A 20,806-nucleotide genomic window follows, 5' to 3' on the forward strand; every position below is an offset into this window, starting at 1 on the left:
AAAATGCAGTGATTGACAGTGCCATATTCAAAATTGATTGCAAGAAAGGAAAAATGGGAAAGAAATTATAAAACTAATGATCACAAAGAAAGATATAAAACTGTTCTTATTTTTCTTATGATCTCCTACATTAAGAATGAAAGGCAATCTGTAGGCAGATATTAGGACTAATGAACATACAAAGATCAATTTATTTCCTAATAGTGAATACATTAATAATTAATAACAATAATCAATATAGTATGTTATTTATATGTTATCTATAAGTTATATAGAGCATAAAGCTTAAAAAAATTAGAGATCATAGAAAATGACACAAGTAAGTGTAAAATTGCATTCATATGTTTCTTTTGGGGAGAAATTATGGTGCACTCCAGATTAATATCTAAATATAATATAATTTAAATAATAAACATTCAGAGTCTTGTAGAGAACTTGAAAACTACAAAAGCAAATACATGTGGCTAGAGATAATTGCCACAATTTTAAGAACTGTGATATTAGACTTGAGTTACCAGGAATTATAATTATCATAAATAAATAGTAAAGATATTGATGTAGGATAAACTCCAAATAGAATACAGGAATCCTAGAAAGTGACATACTCATATATGACAACCATAGATGATAGAGGTGGCATTACAAATGAGCAGGAGAAAAGATGGACTTTATTTATTATACTAGGACAATTATTTATCCATATGAAAAAGTGAGTTACTTTAAAGCTTTTTGAGAAAAATATAGAATAATATCTTTGTGACTTTCCAGTAAGGAAGAATTTCCACTTGAGACCGAAAGCACAAATCATAAAGATAATAGGTATGCATTTGCTACATCATAAGTAAGATATTTGGTACCAAAACAAAACAAAAAACCTGCAAACTGGGTGCTATGGCACATGCCTATAATACCAGCAGCTCAGGAGGCTGAGGCGGGAGGACCTTGTGTTCAAAGCTAGTCTCAGCATCTGAGTGAGGCCCTAAGCAACTTAGCAAGACCCTGCTTCTAAATAAAATACAAAGAAGATCTGGGGATGTGGCTCAGTGGTTAAGCACCCCTAGGTTCAATCCCTGGCACCCCTGCAAATAAACCTGTAAATAAATGAAAATCTTGCCATAGACTGAGAAAAGATATTAGCAACTCACAAGTAACAAACAGAAGTACCAACTGCCCAGTGGGAACCTGTAAAGAATACAAATGAGTAATTCACAGGGGATTAAATAAGGATCACCAATAAATGAATGAAAGGGTGCACCTGCACTAGTAATCAAGAAAGTGCAAATCAGAATATGAGAACCATTCATGCCCATCACTGGAAAAGTGGAAAACAATATGAGAATATCAAGGGCTAGGGCTGTGGCTCAGCGGTAGAGCACTCATCTAGCACGTGTGAGGCCTTGGGTTTGATCCTCAGCACCACATTAAAAAAAAATGAATAAAATGAAGGAGTTGTGTCTGACTACAACTAAAAAATAAATATTTTTTTAAAAAAGAATATCAAGCACTAGAGAAACAGAAGTTCTTGAGTTACTATTCACAGGACTGCTAAATAGTTCGGATTACCTGGAGATAAGTTTAGTAATATAAAGTAAAGTTTTTAAATCTCATGACACAGATGCTTTAGTGCTAGATGTTCACTGTGGAGACACTTGTGTAAACTACTGAGGAGAAAGACAGCAGGGCAAGATGGCAGAGCAAAAGTACCCTCCCCATGTCCCTGAGGGAGACGAATCAGGACAACAAAAAGAAGATATATTCTGAGGACAGAAAGAGAGGAAGAACTCTGGGAACAAAAACAGAAGTGTCAAGAAATAGCATGGAGAATCAGAAAGGGAAATCAGGATCAAGTCTGAAGCAATTCGTCCTGACGGCTCCCCAGCTGGGGTGGGAAATCCTATGTCACAAGTATAGGTAGGTAAACCAGAGGATGCAAGCAATCCCGGTAACAACCGCAGCCTGGCATCCTAAGTGCAGGAGAAGTCAGTGGTTTTTACAAGATTTAAATGCAATTTGGTGATTTGATCCCAATGTGGCTCCTCCTGTACAACAAACTAGCTTTAGAGAAGAAATTCATAACATTGCTCAACAAACTCTCAGAGTACTAAGAAGGAGCTGTCCAAGGCCCTATAGTTAGGTATTAAACTTCTTTGGGGGCCCCCCGAAGACCTGAACCAATCTCACGGCAGCCCAGCTGCACTGACCAGGAAGGAGCTGGCTACAGGACACATGTGGCTTGGGCCATGTGTGAGACAAACCTTATGAGAGGTTCAGCAGTGTGGGGCACAGCCATGATGGGTAAGGGAGAGGAGGGCACAGCGGTTGATGGTCTCACCCTCTGTAATAAGGGGTGAGGCCAGTTCTTTGTGGTTTTGCCAGGGAACAAGGTCTGGGAGTTTCTGCTCACAATTCCTTGGGTCCTGCATTCTCCCCTAGTGCAGGCCTCAGCGTTTGCTTGCTGCTCCAACTCAGAGTCATTCAAGGGACACCCTGACTTGGTCAGTTGAGGGTCCTTAGGCTCACAGATGGTAGACCTCTGGGTTGAATATATGCCTGCCTCCATATGCCTCTGAATCTGAGTAGGTGAGAAGGACTTGCTGTAACCCCCAGTTGGCCAGGCCCCATGGCGTGCAGAATGAGGGCCTGCGGAGCAAGTTCATGCCAGTCCCCATGCCCAGGTATCAGCCACGGCTCAGCTGGCAAGGGATTCAGTGGCTCTGACATAGCCATGACCCTGGGTGTGTATACAAAGTTTCTGGAGAGAATATGACCCCGGTGTGGTCATGGATCCTGTAGCCTGCCCAAGGACAAATGCAGGGAACTGCCTAGTACCTCTTCAACTTGTCTGGTACAAGTCAAGAGAAAACACAGCAGGCATCAGCTATGATTCACTACACACCCTCGCATATCTGACAGCCTCCAACCTTACAAGACCTCAAAAGAAGTAATTCCAAATACTTCAGCTGGAAGGAGTTTCTGACTTAATTATTGCTCTGTTTATTCTATCTTCTATTGTTATTACTATTTTCATTTCTATTCTTTATATATATATATATATATATATATATATATATATATATATATATATATATATTTAATGGGGTTTAAACTCAGGAGCACTCTACCATTAAGCCACATCCCCAGCATTTGCTCTTGCTAAGGCTGGCTTTGAACCCATGATCCTCCTGTATCAGCCTCCTGAGCTGCTGAGATTACAGGCCTATGCCACTACACCCAGCTTATTCTTATTATATTTTATTTTTCATACTTCAGTGAGATTTTTTTCCTTTCTTCTTCCTCACTCTCCCTCCTTTTTTTAAAAAAAACTTCTTTTTTAAAATAAAAAAAAATTTTTAATTCTTCTTTACCCTGTGCTTCACCTTCTTTACTATTCTTCTGTTACCTTTTAAAAATTTATTAATTTTACTTCTATTAACTTTAGCTTTTTAATCTATTATTTTTGTCCTTTTCTTTCCTGCCATAATTGATTTTGTAGTTGCTATTTTTATTTGCTTTTTACTGTATTTCTTTATTTGTTTTGATGTTATTGTTATGATAGTTTTTATACTTTCCCAAGCAGTGCCTAGAATTGAGTCCAGCACCTTGAGAATGTTGGACAGGTGGTTTTCTACTAAAATATACCTCAAACCAGTTGAAAGAAATTGTACCTTCCTCCAGTCATGACCTAGTCTTATTCAAACCTTGGTAGATATTTCAACTTACAGAAAAGAGAGAGAAAATCTCCCCATCATTGACCTGAATTAACGTTGGCATGGCTATGGGAGGGGACCCGAAGTCCCACTCTTGAACATTGACCTCGATAGTAATAGTAGAGAGAAATAGCACAACTACAGTGAACCTCAGCACAAGTTGTTGAGTCTTTCAGAACACACATTTCTGCCAAAACTGGAGGAGTGACCCCAGAAGGTGTGCCCTTACATTCCATCATCTACCTCACACCAACTTGAGCTAACCGAGGGACCCCACTCTTGTGAGATCTAGCAACAAAGAGTGTCCCTCAGGCTCACACCTATGCATTGTGTAAAACTCACTAACCAAAGCTGAAGAAATCACAATGAAACTGCACTTTGAAGTCCATTTAGAATTAAACTCAGTAAATTGACTTCACAGTGTGCACTGTAAAGAGCAGGCTGCTCAGTAAGAAGGTCCTAGCACAGAAGACGAAGAGCTATTCATCCCCAAAGATGCAAATCTCAACATAGAATCAGAAGAAGTATGAAAAAAGCAAGGCAGCCTGAATCCTCCAATCAATCAGAACCCCAGTGACCGATTATAGAGAAGAAGAAAAGGGATAAAATGCCAGAAAAATCATTTTAAAGAATAATTTTTAAGATGATCAATCAATTCAAAGATGATACACATAATTGCTGAATGAATTTTGGAAGATAATACAGGATATGAAGAGCAATTTGATAAAACAGAGATTTCGAAAAACAACCAAACGAATCGTGGAAATGAAAAGCTCAATAAGTCAAGTGAAAAAACAAATCAGTTGAAATTTTCATCAATAGACTAGATCAAGCACAAGAAAGAATCTCAGGACTCGAAGACAGGGCTGACCTGAAAGTAGAAGAGGGTAGGATTAAGGAAAGGGATGGGTTCTGCAAGGATGGGTGACAGGGCAGTGGGAATCTGGATCTGATAAAGCACCATATATGCTTGTATGGAAAGCCACACTGAAAACCATTAATTGGTACAATTAGTATAGATGTACACATATAATAAAAAAGAAAACTTAATGGGACATGTACAAGAAGGAGGGTTGCAAAATAATTCATTATACTAGAAAATGGAATAAGTAAAATTTATATCAACTGGAGAAAAGATAAATTAATTACTATGATTCACCTCACAAATAATGTATGGATTTAAAAATACATTTTAAAAGGTGTGTGTGTATGTCTGAGCATGGCTAAATCTTTCTAACAACAAAGTAAAAAGTGAATTACAGAACATGAAGAATCATATGTCACTAATATACATTTTTAAATCCTCCCATGCCATATATAATAAAATAATGTGTTTATATTATAAAATTTTAAAATGTAGGACAAAAATAAGATTTTTTTAAAGAAAATATCAGTTTGCTTTTGGGTAAACATTTTTACAGAATTTAAAATATATTTGAGTTGGAACCTGGAGTTACCAATTTTCAGTAGGTGAAATAAAATCTCATTAATTAAAAGGACACAAATATAATGAACCTTAAAAATCTACATATAATATGTACTAATTTTCCAAGTTGTCCCCTGAGACTTTTTTCAATAAGTCAAATTTCATTCTGTTTCTCTGCACTTCCTCTTCATTCAGTCAGAAGGCGAAATGATGGGAACCAAAGAAAAGAGATCAGAAAAAGAAAAAAATGAAATCCCTGGATTATTTACAAACTAGATAATCAACTCTTAACTACAGAGGATTTGACCTTAATAAATACCAGTCTACACAGTGAAACTATATATGTAAAATGACTCTAAGGTTGTTGTTTTGAATCAATTTGGAGTTTTAGACTTTGAGTAGCAGATACCCTGATCATTGTCATGTAGAAATTGTCATGTAGAACATTGTCATGTTCTTTTCACTATCACTTGGTTTTTCAATTTAACAAATATTTATTGACATCCATTTCTACAGTTTTCATGTGGGGCCTGGATATAGAGTGAAATACCTCCTGTTTTTCACACAATAAAGGGTTATGGGTTTGGCTTCTCTTCAGGCTCCTAAAAGACATGGCTGTCATTGTCTCCTTCCCTCCTCCTCTTCCTCCCCTCCATCCTTAAAAGAAGGTGGTTCATTGGGGGTGTGGCTAATCGGTATATATTTTGTATCTGGAGCTGGTGTCTCTCTTTCTGCTTCATCATGTGATCTGCTTCCCTCTTCCCACTCCTTATCCCTCTTTTCTCCTCCTCCTCCTCCTCCTCCTTCTTCACCACTCTCTTTTTCTGCAGCAAAATGTCAGTTTTTCCTTATTGCTTTTTATCAATTATTTTATTAAGAAACTTTGGAATGCTCTATTTTATCACTGTTATGATTTGAATGTGTCCCCTGAAGTTCCCAGGTCACACACCTCATCCCCAGTCAACAGTGTTGAGAAGTGAAACCTCTAGGAGGTGATAAAGACCTGAGGGATTGTTATGGTTTGGATGTGAGGTGTCCCCCAAAAGCTCACATTTGAGACGATGCAAAGTGTGGAAGAGAAAGGACTGGGTTGTGAGAGTCTTAACTCAATAAGTGAGTTGATCCCTGATGGGATAAACTGGGTGGTAACTGGAGGCAGGTGGGCTGTGGCTGGAGGAGATGGTTCATTGGGGGTGTGGCTAAGGGGTATATATTTTGTATCTGGAGCTGGTGTCTCTCTTTCTGCTTCATCATGTGAGCTCCTTCCCTCTGCCACACTCTTCCTCCGTGATGTTCGGCCTCGCCTGGAGCCCGAGGAATGGAGCTGGCTTGTCTATGGATGAAGACCTCTGAAAACGTGAGCCCTTAAACTTTTCCTGCTCTACAATTGTGCTGAGCAGGTCTTTTAGTCACTGAAAGCATGGTCTACCATTGTGAATGGATTAATGTCAGTACCATTGAAGTGGCTTGCTTGTTGTGGGACTAAATTCCTGATAAAAGGATGAGTTTGTTCTCTTCTCCTTCTCTTTGTCTCTCCTTCCCTCCTTCTCTCCTTTCTCACAGGGTGGTATGCCTGTGCATAAACATACCTCTTGCTTTCCACCCCAGAATGATGCAGCAGTACAGCCCTTTGATCTTGAACTTCTCAGCTTCCAGAACTGTAAGAAATAATCTCTAGTCTTTTTCTAAACTAGTCTATGGTATTTTGCTATAGTAACACAAAACTAAGACGAGTATCAAACACTAAGCAGTGTGGGAGGCCCTGGGTTCAAGCACTAGCACCACAAACAACACAAAACGCAAACATTATAAACAAGGTTTCCTGTAGAAAGTGATAAAAATTCCTCTAAAAACAATTACCTCAGACTACTGTCCAACTTCAGAGCTCTCTTCCTGCATAAAGAGAACATTTCTCCCTGGTGTGTTGGCATACACCCATAATCCCAGTGACTTGGGAGGCTGAGGCAGGAGGATCACAAATTCAAAGTCAGTCTTAGCAATTTAATAAGGCCCTAAGCAATGTGGTGAGATCTTGTCTCAAAATAAAATATAAAAAGGACTAGGAGCAGGGCTCAGTAGTAAGTGCCTCTGGATTCAATTTCCAATGCCAGAAAGCAAAACAAGCGTTTCTCTGGAAAGAATGAGTTTGTATTGATTCTTTTTTTTTTTTTTTTGATGGACTTTTACAAGGGAGCAACTGACATATAGTTGCATGGCTATGCCTAATAATTGAGCACTATAGAGTTTTAAAAATGCTTTTCCATTTATTTCATCATTAAGTTCTTAAAATAATTCTGTAAGATCATACATGTGGTGTTTCTCATTTTACATATGAGAAAATTGAGATTTCAAAAGGCAATGTGACTTGACAAGATCATTCAGCTAAGTAGGAAGCAGAACCCATTCAAATTTAGGTCTTCTGATTTTAACTGCAGGGTTCCTTTTATATGCTCAGATGCCCTGTTTTATTATAGAAAGGCTAAATTGAAATCTTGGCATTGTGTACTCATTTTTTTTAAAGTCTTTGGTAGACTGCACCATTACACTCAGCAAAGAAGAAGTGGAGTATTATTATTATACTTTAGATTTGAAGAGGACGTTAGCAGGATAATGCACATAGAAAGATCTAGTGGAAACTTAGTAGATTGTATGTAGTAGAAAAAAATGTTTTTGAATAGTCTTAGTGCAAATTAGTAGAATATAGTGGAATTTCTGTAAAAATGTCACTGGGGTTACACTGCCTGTTGCCATCTCAGTGTCCTGGGACATTTCGAAATGGTTCCTTTAGACTCTTTCTGGACCAGGGCGAGGCTTGCCCTGCATACCACCACCTCTTGCTGCAAGTCTTTACCTTCTCTCTGTACAGTTATGATTATACACGCATCTAGGCTGCTAGGGGTGGATGGGAGAGGTCGCTAGGGGATACTAATGGAGCTCAAGGGACAGACATGCGTGAGGATCTGCTGGGCGATTGTCAGGAATGGGCTGACCTCTGGCTTTTGACCGCCCTGAGTTCTGCTTTCTTCCAGGAGCTGCTGGTGAGAGGCCCTTACTCTGTCACTTTTATTTCCCTACATTCTCTGCTGATTAACCGTACTCTTCTTCTGCACGTGACACCTTTTCATCAGGCATTTAGGAATTGGAAAAATTATAAGAATCTTGATCTGTTTAGCTACTGGATCAGTAAATTTTGAGCAGAGGAACAACTAATAGTAGCAAACATTTAATGTATACTGTGTGGCAGGTTCTCAGCAATTTATGCATGTCAACTCAACTTGTACAGGAAGCCGAGGCACACAGAATTTAAATAATTTGCCTGAAACTATTTGATTACCAACTTTCAAAGCTGGCATTAAATCCAAGGAGTCCGGCTCAATAGTCTGCACTTTTAACCACTTGTCTATCCTCCTTTCAATAATGCAGCTTAATAGGAAGCCATGGGGAAGCCCTCAGGCCCAGCTGCCATGGATGATCGTGGAGGGTGTTCAGGGGAGGGTAAAAGATGATTTTAGGGTAAAATTAACATAGGCCATGAGTGCAAAAGGTGAGAGTACACCAGAAAATACCTCAACATAGCATGTCCCACAAATGGATATTAACATTACGTACAATAGTATGCATCTCATATTAGATGTCGCATCTTTATTCGTTTATCAATCAGGTGAATTTTTTTTTCACATTGTCATTTTTAAGAATCAGTATGCTGGGGTTGTGACTCAGTGTTAAAGTGCTTGCCCAGCATGTATGAGGCACTGAGTTTGATTCTCAACACTGCATATATATAAATGAATAAAATAAAGACCATCAACAACTAAAACTACATTAAAAAGGAACCTTGTATTTAAACCACGTTGTCTATGAATTTTCCATCTTGCAGTACTTGAACATCAAATTGTGTAATTCAATGTCAAAAATGAACTAACAAATTTTAGAAAAATAGTTCTATCTTGCTTTCTCTAACTTAGATAGTAGATTAGCTCATGTGACTGCTCAAATTGAGAACACAGACTTTCTCTTTCATTCCCTCTTTTCGTGATATCCCTTATAGCCATGTGAGCATATTCATGATTTATTTGGGGGAGAATAAATATTCAATTAACTCTGATTCTCTTTGTTAAATATTTTCCAATTGTTAACTTGCAATCATGTTTGTGGTTGAGATGTTCTTTCTGAGCTAAATTTTGAATTCTCAGTTGAATGTTGTATTGTACTCATGTGGTAGGCTATGAATTTAAAAGTATCCTAGAGATAGCACATAAATCAATTTGGTAATAGTCTATTGCTTTGGGGATAATTGCATTACCGTTTTGGTGTCAAGAGTTGTCCTGATGAACAAGAGCCATCTTGTTAGTCAGCTGTATTTTCAAGCATTCGTGCATGAAGGACTCAGTGCAGAGTATAAATTAGAAATGGTTAAATTGATTATGCTAAATTAGTATTCCAGTTTTATTACTCTGCCATATGAAATACTATTTCATAATTCAGTTTCAGAACACTTTTCCTTGCCACTTCTGCTTATCACTTTTATTCCTTGAAATAACTGTTGAATATTGATTTTTTTTTCAATGAGGAAACTATACTATGCTCCCTGAGATTGCTTTGTATTTTATTTGCCTTTTTAAGCCTTCCACCTTTCTTCTTTGTAGGATTATTTCTTCTAGCCTCAGATCTAATCTTCGAGCAAGAGATTCTAATGATTGTACTTCAGACAGGAAGATAAACCAGTTTTCCAATGCTCCCCTCAATAAGTGCAAATTGAAAGTCTAATACAGCATTTTAATCATGTGTGTCTATTTCTAATTATGCATTTAGTTTTGAATTATTTCTTAATTATTTCATGCTCCGTTTACCGATTTACCATGCTATCCTATAGCTTAAAATAGGCCATAATTAAGGTTTCAAAAATTCCAGTGATTTTGATTTACTTTCTGAATATTACTTTATTCTGGTCTTATAGAGTATAAAGTTCCCCAACCTTTAGATTCTAATGCTCATAATCAACCATGCACCATAGCCGGTTACCACCAGAATCTACCAAGCTGAACAGAAAAGTGGTTTATGAAAAGATATTAACTATCTCAGGATTCTCTGAGATTCAAAACCGTTTCCTCCAGCACTGCTCATCACAGGCTGCCAAGGTCTAGGAAGAGCCACCCTGACACCACAGCCCCCATAGGAAGCAAACCCCAGGAGCTTGAGCTTTCTGAAACTCTGTCAGCCACAGCATGATGTCACTTCCTTTCAGGATCTCTATTTGCCGAGCACTTTTTGTTCCAACTACACCAGCAAACACTGTGCGATGCCTGGAATAGTGTCGAAAACAGCCAGAGGAGTTTTATATTGGAGCTGGACGCTGTGGTGCAGGCCTACAATGCCGGTGGTTTAGTAGACTGAGGCAGGAGGATAACAAGTTCAAAGCCAGCCTCAGCAACTTAGCAAGGCCTTACGCAACTCAGCAAGACTCTGTCTCAAAAAATCAAGGGCTGGGGATATGGCTCAGTAGTTAAGCACCCCTGCGTTCAGTCCCTGGTACAAAAAAAAGAGTCCTACATGGAATTCCATTATTGTAGCTGAAGTCCCATTCCTAATTCCAGAAGAACTAGATAATTTGGATTAAAATTTTCACTTCGGGAAAGAGATGCCCATTGTGAAAATTTCCCCACATATAGAAAAACTATTTGAAAGATAATTGTCAGTTATGAAAATGATTATTTTACATCAAAATATGCTACAGAGGAAAATGTGAAATTACAATAACTATTTATCATCCCATTTAAACAAAGTAGCTCTGTGATAATTATGTCACCAAAAATACAAATTTGAAATCAAATTATAAAATGAAGAACAGATTTTTGCTGACCTGTAAAAATAACTTGATTATTAAAGAAAATAATGCTCATATTTTAAGTCTACCTCTATGCTATAAAGAAATATGTTAATTATAAAAGGTTATTTCATGCTAACACTTTCTGAAGTTTACTTTCTTACTTTCATGTGGTAGGCTATGAACTGGAGATATTAAATGAAATAAGCCAGGCATAGAAAGACAAATAAACCCACTTTCTGGGTTTATAGCATGTAGCCTGTTGCCTAGATAAGAAAATCATGATGATTTGGTGAATGATTAGCCACAGGTTGATTAGCAATATGATCTTAATAGTACCATCTAGACTTCAGGCCACTTAATGCAACATGGACTCATTAGATGCATACTCATTTGTAATGACTTTTAAGCCTTATTCTATATTGACCTTGAGCTCACGTTTCACAAACAAGTAGGTAGTATAAAAGTAATGAGTTTTAATGTCTACGTTATTATGTTAGAAACTGTAACATCAATGAGAACCACTTCTGAGGGTTTCTGCATATTGAATGAACCAGAATCCCCTTTGCCATGGGAGAGTTATGTCATGTTGGGACATTAGGGTAGTGGATGTGAGGCAAGACCAGAGGCAATGGCATGAAAAGGCACCATTGTGGCTCAAACCCCAGAGGACAGATGCATGCCCCGATGGAGACTTTTTATGTCGTTAATTGCAGCAATTCCGTGGGCGAACAGAACAACACACAACATGGTAAGGAGGAAAACTTGAAGTACTTATGTTTTTAAAAACATCATTTAATAAATTATAAGAAGACTAAAAGGAAGTCAAGCAGCTGAGTGGGTTGATTCCCCAGACAGCCCTTAAAAGATGGGAAGGAGAGGACGCCAAGTGTGGACTGTGGATAAAATATTTACAGAACAAACCCCACAGGCAATAATAATTGAATATTTTATATTTTGACTTATTCAACTTTTATGATTTAATTTTTTTTCTACTTTAATTATGCTTTCCCCAGGGTCACAAGCATTGAAAACTTTGAAAATATAAAGCTGTTTTGTTTACTATGTAAGTTTACATAGCTGTCTTCAAATTGAAGTATATATTTTGTTAAAATCTTTTCCTAAGGGCTGTTGTTCAGAATTTTAAGGTGTCTGCTGCTCCATTAAAAAATCCTTAATGATTTGGATTTCTGTAATAAAAGTTTTAAAGTTTTCTGCACTACACTATTAGTTTTTTTCTTACCAGATATGAATATCATCTTCAATATCTATATGATGGCAACACATAATAATATTCTTATAAATATTTTCCACCTCTAGGTAACTAAATAATGCCTGCCTCATATAGGAAATGTACTATGAGACAGGATTCAAACTATTCCTTTATTTCAGTTGTTGATTAATTCATTATATATGTTCATTCATTCATTCCAGTACAACCTGCCGTTTGAGATTCTAGGAGATAGTAGAAAAATAAATAGCAAAAGAAAGAGGGAAGGAAGTAAAGACAGCAGGAAAGAAGAATGGAAGACACAGAGAAAGAGGGAGGGACAGAGGAAGAAAGAAAAAGTCAAGAGATGCCTAGATCTTTCACTGTTGAGTGCAGTTCATTCCTTCCTGCCACCACAGGAGGTGATGGGGTGGGCTGCCACTCAGGTTTTAAAACTTTTACTGACAGATCTGTGATTGGGCCTTGATTGGATCTGGGCTGGAAAGGGAGAAAAAGAACCAAAGTACAACATATCCCAGCTCTTCCCTTCTGCGAATAATCCGCATTTCCAGGCAGAGAAATTCAGTGACTTAAGTAAGGCTTTCTTGGCTGTACATAGGGAGGAACATAGCTGTGGTGGAGTATAGCATTGGCAAGAATGCTACACTTTTTAGATACTATAGATCGTATTTATACCATCCATATAAGCCACTTATTTGAAACAACTCATGAATAAAAAGGCCATTAAAAAAATAATGAAATCCTGTCATTTGTGACAACATGGATAGAACTGGAGATGTTAAATGAAATAGGCCAGGCACAGAAAGACAAGTACCACATGATCTCACTAAGTTGGCATCTAGATGTTGGAGAAGGTGGGAGATGAGTGTGGGAGAGGCTAGCCCCTGGGTACTAAGCATCCTTAGGAGCAGGAGGCCCAGGTGTGCTATGGCACAGTGAGATGACTAAAGACAAAAACACCGTACAGTACATTTCAAAAAGCTAGAAGAAAGGATTTTGAATGTTTTCACAATAAATAAATGATAAATGTTTAGAAGATAGGATAGAAGAAATTATTTTAGTGTTTTCACCATAAATAAATGTTTGAAAAGATAGATATACTTAACCTGATTTAAGCATTATGCAATATGTGTGTATTAAAGTTTTATATGGTACCCCATAAAAATGTGCAGTTTTATATTTTGATTTATCAATGAAAAAGAGGAGTGAAGTATGGCTATGTGAGCAATCTAAACATGATGATTGTACAAGTTATGTATACTTGGGTATTTCTATAGGCACCAAAGCATCAAAGAATGGAGAATTTGGTTATTTCACTGGTTTAATTTTTTAGCTAAATTAACTTTTATTTTTCCTTTGTATCTTTTACAATAAGCTCAAAAAGCTTTCTCCACAGTCAAAAGAAGTCTCGAATATAGAGGAATAGAATTCAGTTTTCTAGTGAATTTTAAATATCTGCCACATGCTATTGTTTCTAATAAAACCTACAATTTTATTTTTCTGAATTTTGATACAATTAATAATCGTTGAGTAGGAGCTCTGTGTAATGTAGTACGCTATGGAGAATGAGGTAGCTCTTCTTGCCTAACACTTGTTTGTACCCATACATCTATGCAACTAAATTTCAATTTGGCCTATTTTTTTGTTGTTGCTGTTTTTGAGACATAATCCAAGTAATATTTGTTTTTGGTGAATGCTGGTGTTTTTTTCATAATCAACTGGAATGGAAAGAAGTAGCATAAGGATCCACATTGGCAAGAGTGTCTGGTGGGCTTTGCCAGCATAGCAATCCAAAAGCTCTCTATCTTGCAGGTATTGTGTGTCTATAGATAGAAGTACTTACACAGAGGTTTGTATGTATATATGGGTGTGTGTATGTGTATGCATTTGAAAAACATTTCTAAAGTTATTATGTCTTCCTTTTTTTAAATCACCTAATATCCACAGTAGGAAATTTTAAGTGTTTATAGGTAGCTCCTTATTTTATTCTCCTTTATTTGAGTGAAGTGTTTTCAGATAGAACCCTATCCTTACTTCTGCCTCATCCAGGCACATCTTTTCATTAAAAGCCAAAAACAAGAAATCAACTGTTAAACTGATGCAAATTAATCCCTGGACAAAGGCAGTTCTTGGGAAAAGGTGAATTTGAACACATTGCCATAAGATTCATCACAAGAAGTTCATCTCCTCTCCTCTCTCTCTCTCTCTGTCTCTCTCTCTCTCTCTCTCTCTCTCTCTCTCTCTCACACACACACACACACACACATACACACACACACAAAATACTTGTCTGAGACATATACATATATTTCCACACAAGAATTCCCTGTTTTTCTCCTGATACTCCTGACATACCCTATCTTGTCACTTTATTACTGGGCTCTGAAAATAAAATAAATACAGCAACACAGAAGACTTGAGCCCAGCTTCCTTTCCTTGTGTGGCAGCCAGCCCCTCTCTATGGAAGCTGTTCTCAGGTCTCGTACAAGAGCTCCATTGAAAAATTGCACTGGCTTGCCAAATATCTTAATGACTTCTCTCTCAGCAGTGGGTAATGGTGAAATGTTATTCTAGTAACCATAATGTCTCTCATAAAACAATTGCATACAATATGTCCTGGACTTCTATTTTAGTGAGCTCTTCTGTCAGAATAGCAGTGCCAGTAACCATTTAGCATTTCGTAGCAAACTGCTTACCAGTCCTTCAAGTGTAATATTGCAGAAAGAGTGAAGAAATGCGTGATTAAAAACGTTCGCTGAGGGTGGACCATTGAACGCAACCTGACGCCGCAAAATAAACCAGCCTTCACATATGTAGGCGCTCATCATATAAATGACACTTCTATGTGGTCATTTAATTTTACGATCTCAATTCTCGCATATATTGCTCACATAAATATAGTGTTCTCCTGCAGGGAGGTCTGCTGGGTGTTATAAAATCAGTGAGACCTCGATGGGTTCAAATGGACATCTTTTATAATTATTGCTATAAAATTTCTTGACAATGCATTTTGTTGTCCAATGGCTAAAGAAAACGATTTTCCAAAAGAATGGATTTCAACAAAGAGAGTCACAGAGCCTGGGAATTTGTTCCTGTGCTCACCCATATTTAAATTACCTTCTTTGCTCTTACCTATGGGAGGCCTTCCTGCTCTTCAGAATATGTTCTTAGAATGTGGCTTCCGGATAGTAGCAGGCCAGGTTTGCATTGTTTTCCGGTTTGATGAGACAACATGGAATGGGATATCTAGAGGGAAGGATTAATTAGCTGTTAAGTGAAATTAAAATCTACTTACCAGGATTTTTTTTTCCGTGCACTTGGAAAGTTAAGGCAAGGGTAGGGAGAAGAGTTCTATAAAATCTGGATTAGAAATGGTTTGGAGAAAAAAAAATCACATCGACTTTGAAAAATGGCCCCAGGAGCATCATGTGTTGCTTAAAGGACACTACCACTTTTTTTTACTTTTCTGGTTCACATATTGGTATATTTTTCTCTGCAATATTGGGACATTTTGATTACCTCTTAGTTTTTTTTAATCTCTTCTAAGATAATAATACAGTTATTATTTTCTGAATACTACTGTTGCTGTGTGTGACCAGTGTTGAATGGCACCCTGGTTGGATTTGGGCGTTTGTTGCCTAGATTGCCCCGTTACTACCAAAGCAAGCATTTCTTAATGTGGCTGATTGGAGATTCAATCAATATTTGCTATTAATTGTGAAAAAGGAAATGAATTGTTTAATATATTTTTATTTTTTTTTTTAAATATTTATTTAGTTAGTTAGTTTTTGGCATACACAACATCTTTATTTGTACGTGGTGCTGAGGATCGAACCCAGGGCCACACACATGCCAGGTGAGCGCGCTACCGCTTGAGCCACATCCCCAGCTCCATTAACATATTTTTAAATGCTAAAGTATTAATGAATTGTCACATTTATTGAAATGCCAGGAAGGGGAGTAGCCTGTGAGCCATGGCTTCAATCCTGTGGGGATAGCAGTAGTGCAGTGGGCGTCCAGGAGGAGATGGCTTGAGGGCATCAGAGGCTCTGGGTTACTTGTGCCTGGGTCAGCTCTGTGATTCTGTGTGGGGGTCATTTGATCTTTTCCTCTGGTGCTATTGGTGCTGAGCTGGCTGAGGGCACTCACGCTGAGATGAAGATTTGGGTCCCTGCCACTCTCCTTCCTGAGGCTTGAGTAGGGTTCCTCCTCCACAGGCAGGAATGGGGTGTCACAGAAGCCTGAGCCAAACAGGGAATTCCCTACTCCTCATCACAGTGATTGGGTTAGAGAGAACACACCCTTGGTCCACTTACCTCACAGTGGATTTCTGGGACTGTCATGGGAACCACTGGAAAATACTAACAATAACAGTGAATGAGACTGATCCAGATATTGCTCTTAGAGGAGCTATGAGGGAGTTTACTCCATGGTGCTGGGAGCCATTAGCCAAGTAGGTATGACAATTTCCTTGCCAGCGTACCCCATGTTGCTTAGTGGAAGGACTCATGGAAATAGGACATTTTGCAGTGACATTGCATGTAAGGTGACCTTGCTCAAGGACCAGGGCGGATCCGGGTTTAGGGTGTTCCCGGTTTAGGACAATCCGGGTTTAGGGTGGTTCCAGGTTTAAGGTTATTCCTGCTGGGAATAGGGCGTATCCTGCTGCCTGAGTTCCCCTTGAGTTCTCACGGGATTCAGACAGTATTTTTTGGGAGACAGAAGCCCAGTGGGTGTAGATTTGGGCAGAGAACGTGGATTTCCCCAGAACGTGATTGTAGACGGCTGGTGTGAGTTCGGGAATAAAGAGTTGCTGTTTGAATCTACAAGCTGTGTGGTGGCTCATGATTTTGTGCCCAGCCAGACTGCAGCACCACGGCCCTGATCTCACACTCAGCAATGTCCGAGATTGGAGGTTTCCCATGGAAGAGAAGAGTATGAAATTGGAGACAATGAGATTGCAGGTCTCGGATCACATTCGAATCCTTTGTTAACCTTCACCTGAAACTCAACTTGCCCCAGAAGGTTTTAGCTAAAATAAATTGAGTTTCCTCAAACCTACTGTTGAGGGAGTCCCAAAGTACAAGTCTCTTACCTTAATTTTATCATGACATCAGTGACCTTCCCCCTTTTGCCCAAGAGGTTTAGAGATTGACATTCTGAACCAAAAATCATACCCATAATCTGTTCTTTGCAGGAAGCAGATTGCACCATGCCCATCTCTGCTTCCCCTTTGCCTAGGCAATCAACTTACTCTACTCCAATGAATACAACTGTATTTCTCCATGTGATTCCATGATGAAAACCAGAGTCTGTTTTCTTAAGGCAGAGTCTAAGGAGAGAGGCCATTCAAGATTCAGTCAGAAGAGCTGCCTGAGAGGAAGAGCACAAGAAGGTTTAGAAGGCCTCACAGACAAACCAAGCTATTCCATGATATGTCCAGGAAGGTTCCTGGTTGAGGGGACATAAACCTTAGACCCAGAGAGGTAAACTGCAAAAATCCAGAAAGGCTGGGGCCCAGTTGAAAAAAATCCAAATTCCAGAGCAAGCTTAACATAAGTAACTTCAAACATAGACAGGATATCTCGAGAAAGGGGCTAGCAAGGGAGTGGGAAGAGAGAAGGTTCAAGGAGCACAGACAGGGCATAAGTTAGCCCAGGAAGGGATTTGTAAACAATTGGTTAACAAAGGAAATTTGGCTTTTTGTTGTTGTTATTAAAATGGTTTAAAGTTAATAAAGTTTGAAGTAGGGGTGACAGGATTAAATTTTGATTATTCTAATAAAAACACATTTAGTTAAGGATAGATCTCGTTCAAATGGATTACTGCAGAAAGGTGAGGCAGACTACTACCCTGTCCAGTGAGGGAGATTATTGCTGTAAGAAAGCTCCAACTGTGATATTTGCAAGTCTTCAGTTTCAGACAGAAATGGGTTTTCTTTTATAGGGAGTAGTGAACAAAGCTAGGGGGAAAAATGAGTTATAAGGAAATTGGGCAAGAGTTTAGAATTAGTGGTACATCAGAAAAGGTTTTACCATGAGGTCCCTGTACTCCTGGGAGGGATCACGAAGGAGGGGTTGCATGCTGTCTTATACAGAGGATGGGATAATATTCTTGGCCCTGGGGGAAGGAGGGAAGCTTAGCCAAAGTTTGGTGAAGTGCAGTTACCAAACACTTTGTGCAGATTGGCCGAGGCTTACAAAGCATTCGCCTATCACTTATGATGCAGCAAATGGGAATTTGGAGTTTCTATATGGTATTGTTGTAGGTAAACCAGGGGCAGTTGTGAATTTTATCTGAGTTGCATGGGGAGAATTGTTCTTCTAAATAAGCCATTGCCTGGAACACAGAGTGGGGGGACTTCCAATTATATCTGTTTTCTAGGCACACAAGGCTCAGGTAAAGTGTGACTTGGTCAGAATTCAGAAGGATCCCTTTATCTACACCATGGAGAAGAATTTGAGGGAGCCTAAGGGGCAAAAGTGTATGGTAGATCAACTGCAATAGTCCTGGATCAAGCATGGAAATGACCAAGCATTGCAGACAATTTCAAATCGTGAAACAAGACAAAGCAAGCATCCAGAGAACTTAGTGTGGTTAGGTCTGGGAGGAGAGTGAGATACTTACCTCTTGAGTCCTAATTTATAATTTATACCAATCCTTGGGTTGTCTTTGACTGTTAAAAAGTTTATCTGCTTTACACTGAATTTTCTAAGGTTGCTTTTAGTATTTTAAGTAAGTGGTCAGTAAGTGGTTCCCTTGAGCTAAAATTTCTCTAGTTGTTCTCCAGTGGCCATTTAGTTTTTTTGATCTATAAGAGGTTCTTTGAATCACTGCCTTTCAAAGAAGTTTTAACCTTTCAAGGACTCAGATTTCCTCTTTACCCCATATCCTCTGGCCTCCGGTTTTGGTCTGAGGTCTTCACTTCTTAACCAAAGGTAGTTTACAATGTCTTGTTTTTCTATCAATGTTTGTTCCCCAAAAACAACTATTTTAGGAGTTTATTCCTTAACCCAAGATCTCTATCAAACTTAAAAATAGTTTTAAAGATTGTTATTAACCATATTATATATCTAATTTATACCAATCCTTGGCTTGTCTTTGACTGCTAAAAAGTTTATCTGCTTTACACTGAATATCTAAGGTTGCTTTTGGTATTTTAATTTATTTGAAGCTTTTTGAAGTATCAAACATATATGAAAATATACAGATAGAGTGATAGGTCAGTGAATTTGTATGAAATGAGGACACCTTTGTAACCAACACCCTGATTGCAACAGAAGTGACACTGAGAAGTCCCACACTGTTCCCACTTCTCAACACTGCCCTCTATTTTGACCTCTAATGAATAACTTAACTTTGATGGTTTTAAAGCCTTATAAATAAAATAATATGGTATACATTATTTTGTGTCTATAGCCTCTTGTTATATTTGTGACATTTATATTTTTACTTGTAATCTTTCTATTCTCATTTCTGCACTGTACTCCATTTTTAAGTACATTATCTTTTTTTTTTATATAATTGAGGACATATGAATGTAGGAAGGGGGTCACTCTTTAGTCTATAATAATATATCAGGAAAAAATCCAATCTTCTATGAGAGGCTGGACTGTGCTTACTTCTCCCTGCCCTGCAAAAGCACTCCAGGCTACCGAGTTGCATAAAGCAAAAACAAAAATAAACACAAAAAAAAAAAACAACCAACAGGGACATGAGACAGGCTGCTTTTTAAAATATTGAAATAAAAAGCTTATTTAACATGTATAAACTAGTTGAATATTTTTCCTTTCCAAAAATAAAATTTAAAGATAAGTTCCAGCCGAGGATCAAATGGGAAATTATAGTTAAAATTCATAGACACAGAGACACACATGCTCTTAAGAAGACAAAAGAACTAAAGACAAATAACTATTCAAAAGATGATGTCACATCAGAATATGTGATAATCCCCAAAGTGTTAAAAACAAAAATAGTGGAACACATGTCTAAGACTTTGAATGGAATTCCATAAAAATTCTTCTTTAAGATAAATTAGTGCAACAGAAGACATGTATAGATGTTGAAGTCCTAATCTCCAATGTGATTGATCAGAAGGTTAAATGAATTCACAGCGGTGGGCCCCTTAACCCAAGATGATGGGTGTCCTTATAAAAAAGAGACACCAAAGATACGTGCACAGAAAAAGGGCCTGAGGACACAGCAAGAAGCTAACCAGGGGGAGAGGTCTCAAAAGAAGCCAGACCTCCTAACATCTTAATCTTGGACTTCTGTTCTTGAGACTGTGAGGTCAGTTTCTTCTACTTATGGCAGGGAGTCTGGAATTTTCTTATGCCCTCCTGTGACTTTTGATTTCAGGGTACAACTTAATATTAAAACTTATATATCATAATTTTCTGGGATATATTTTGTCTTTTAATCTACAGATATAGTTATTTTATTTTCAAAAAGTTGTCTTTTCTTTGAATATTTTTGAATATTTTCATCCATATCATTTGACCTCTTCTTCAATGTAGAAATTATATATGGGTTGAATTCCAGCTCCATAGTTATTTGATCTCATTAGTTCTCAAGTTTTTCCTTCTTACTTCCTGTTAGGTCTCTCTATTTCATTACAC

General features: G+C 38.0%; 1 long non-coding RNA gene across 1 annotated transcript in view; it reads left to right on the top strand.

Moving 5' to 3' along the window:
- The window catches only part of LOC124084217 (uncharacterized), a 49,646-nt gene that overhangs the window by 18,863 nt on the left and 9,977 nt on the right, over positions 1 to 20,806 (top strand). The gene's annotated exons all lie outside the window — the stretch shown is intronic.

Source organism: Marmota monax, unplaced genomic scaffold, assembly GCF_021218885.2.
Source record: "Marmota monax isolate L192 unplaced genomic scaffold, Marmota_monax_Labrador192_F-V1.1 WCK01_AAM20220418_F8-fsc00022, whole genome shotgun sequence".
NCBI lineage: Eukaryota > Metazoa > Chordata > Mammalia > Rodentia > Sciuridae > Marmota > Marmota monax.